This window comes from Mastomys coucha, unplaced genomic scaffold (genome assembly GCF_008632895.1).
Source record: "Mastomys coucha isolate ucsf_1 unplaced genomic scaffold, UCSF_Mcou_1 pScaffold13, whole genome shotgun sequence".
NCBI classification, from domain to species: domain Eukaryota; kingdom Metazoa; phylum Chordata; class Mammalia; order Rodentia; family Muridae; genus Mastomys; species Mastomys coucha.
This window is the reverse complement of record NW_022196895.1, coordinates 14,718,905-14,722,136: the sequence shown is the minus strand read 5'-3', so window position 1 is coordinate 14,722,136 and position 3,232 is coordinate 14,718,905. Positions and strand designations below refer to the sequence as shown.

Sequence of the window (3,232 nt, the reverse complement as noted above, 5' to 3'; positions counted from 1 at the left end):
TGTTTGCATGTCCACCAAGTTCTCTGACCCTGTGATATTATTTTCTCTTTCCTGGTCTGATACTTGTGAAATAAACCAGAATTAGTCTCTTTTGTCCCAGTAAAAATGTACTTTCTGGAATGACTTCTCACAATAATTCTATACTTATCTAGTCTTACCAAAATTCAATGAAAGATTTCAGAAAGTGGGCATCACTTCTAAATATAAAAAGAATAACACCAATGAAGTATTGCTGCAAAGTACCAAAAAATAGAAAGAGGGAAACTTCATTCCAGTCAAGGAAACAGTAAAAGAAGAAGCCATTATGATGCACTATGTGTCCAACTATTTTATTTTAGTTTCTTAAAAATACTGCTGATTTAAAAACATAGATTTTCATCAACCCATTAGAGAAGATTGTTCCAATAACCCCATTTCCTCAATGGACAGACCATCTAAAAAGGAAAAAAAAAAAGCAGAGAAACATCAGAATTAGTTGCATCATATTTTTTGTCTTTTAAATTTATTGTTACATCATAATAAAATAATACTGTTTACAATGTTTAAAAAACTGAATTTTGTATAAGCTGATGAATAGCCCTTTAACATAAAGGAAGAATTCTTTCACACACCACATACATTTAAATAAATTTAAAAGTCCTAATTTCCCATTTTATTACTTATATCACAAAGTTTACAATATTCATTTACATTTGTACTTCCCCAGTTTCTCTTGCCTTATATTAAGGGTGATATGTCACATTAAAATTTCTTCAAAGTAATTAACTTTTAAGAAGTATGCATAGTCCTAGGAAAGCCATAACTTGACTCAATCTTTGGCTGTACCTTAGCACATTATTTCCATAACTAAAGAATTTTAGTTTTATGGTTTTTTATCTTTGTCTCTGTAACTTTTTCTATCACTCTGCATTGTCACTTGTAAGGTTGCCCTACGATTCTGGAGGTGCTTCTAAAAGCATAGTAAAGTTTACTTTATGTGCTTTTTCAAAGTGTTTTCATTTATTTGCCTTTTCTGTTTTGATTTATGGTTTTAATAATGTTGTTTTCTCTTTGAAGGTCTAAGTATGCATTTTAATGTGCATTGCAGTAGCCTATTTATTATTTTATTCTATCTCACTTGGCCGGTGTTTTGAGTGTGAAATGTTCCCCACAGGCTCATGTGCTTGAATACTTGGTCCCCACTGGTGGAAAAGACGGGCATGGCATTTCATGAGCAGCAGACTTTGAGGTTTATGCACACTATCTTTTAGGAACCTACTGCTTCTTGACACAGCGAGTTGTGAAAAGCTAGAATATCATGCTTTCTCTACTGAGGACTGAGAAGATTCATCCTCTATACTTATCCCTCCTTGTTAGACTAAAATCCCTAGATCCATGAATCAAAATCATTCTTTAAATCACTTTTCTAAGAAACTTGTCAAGATTATTAGAAAGTTAAATAACAAAAAGGTTCCTTCTATCATTCATGCTATTGTCTTTAAACACAAAACATTTTTTATTGGATATTTTATTTATTTACATTTAAAATGTAATTCCCCTTTCCTGGTTTCCACTCTGGAAATTCTCTATCCCATCCCCTCTCCCCTGCTTCTATGAGGATGCTTACCCACCCACCCAGTCACTCACTCTGCTCTGGCATTCCCTTATACTGGGGCTTTGAGCCTTCATAGGACCAAGGGCCTCTCCTCCCATTGATGCCCAACAAGGCCATCCTCTGATACATATGTGCTGGAGCCAAGGGTTGCTCCATGTGTATTATATGGTTAATGGTTTAGTCCCTAGGAGCTCTCCATCACTTCTTAACAAGAGTTGAGAAGATATCAGTAGATATCCTTTGTGTAGTTATGTGGACTTTGATTACTGGGTTAAGCCTTCATTAGTTCTTTTGACAATCACTGATGCCATCATAGATGGACTGATCCTTGATTTCTGATTCTACAATCATGGCTATTCTTATACATGTTCCCTCATTCTTTAACCATACTTTTCAAAATTCAATAATCCACATACTGTATGTTTATTTCAGACATGTGGAGTGGGAACGTGGAAAGTAATCTAAGGTATTACTGACCCTGCTATGACATCTCTCTCTCTCTCTCAGTGTTTTTCTACTCACACTTTTGATTTTCTCTCTGTGAGTCTCCAATAATAATGGGAAAATGATAAATACTGAAATATGTGTGAACCTATGGCTTCCTCTGGACTCAGAAAACATTTCTCTAGGTATAAAGATTAGAGAAATGATTATAAGATGGAATTCCACTAAATATTTGGAAAAAAGGCATTGTGATATAACTAGCATAGACTTTTAAAAAGATCAGAAAATAATTCTTTGGACACAACTGTATTTGGAGAAAGTTCCACTAGCTCTAAAATTGATTAAGGCTTGAATAATTCATCCTAAAATTTGCCTCTGATTGTTGGAAAGCAGGTATTTACAAAATGTAATGGCTTTATTTTCCATCAGATAAGCAGTTATAAAGAAATGCCACCTTTGAGAAGAGTTGATGATAGAGCAAAATATCCTAAGTGAGTGGAGGAATACATACATATCTACATACATGCATGCATAAATAAATTAGGATCTGATATTATCAAATCACTTAAAATATCAAAGATGTTTTTGCAACATATTTATGTGATTCTATTTAGCAGGCCTTACCTCTGAAGCCCATGAATTTCTTACATTCATGGTTGATGATGGAAAATGGACTCCGCATAGTATATGTCACGATATTCCTTAAGGTTTTGAGAAACAAAAAATGAATCAAGTAAATTTACATAACTCACCTTTTTTTAATGACATCAGAATATTTCTGGCAAATGGATGGAACTTCAAAAATCCTGCTGAGTGAGATAACCCAGACCAAGAAAGATAAATAAGATATGTACTTGCTTATAATGAATATTGGCTGTAAGGAGAAGGATAATCATGTTACATTCTACATTATAATTTAAGTAAATAAATTTTTGGAAACACTTCTTCCGAGATCTATAAAAACTTAATGTTTCAGAGAATGATTTACTAAATATTTTAAACATAACAGGAGCATATTATATCATAGACTTAGGGATGACTATAACTTTATATTAGTAAATATTAATAAAATGTAGCATCAGATGTTAGAAAGATAGACAGTTGACAAAACATTTAAACTGAGAGAAATGTTCAAATATGTGAATATTAAGGACAAGAAATGTCTTGGGATAAGAAGAAAGATGAAAATATTAA

The 3,232-nt window shown here is 32.9% G+C and overlaps 1 long non-coding RNA gene across 1 annotated transcript; it reads right to left on the bottom strand.

The window, feature by feature from the left end:
- Nucleotides 1–308: 308 nt before the first annotated feature.
- On the bottom strand, nt 309–2,732 carry LOC116087549. The gene is made up of 2 exons (XR_004117472.1): nt 2,663–2,732; nt 309–434 (listed from the first exon to the last, which is right to left on the bottom strand). It is a non-coding gene; the product is annotated as an uncharacterized LOC116087549 (long non-coding RNA).
- Nucleotides 2,733–3,232: the final 500 nt, after the last annotated feature.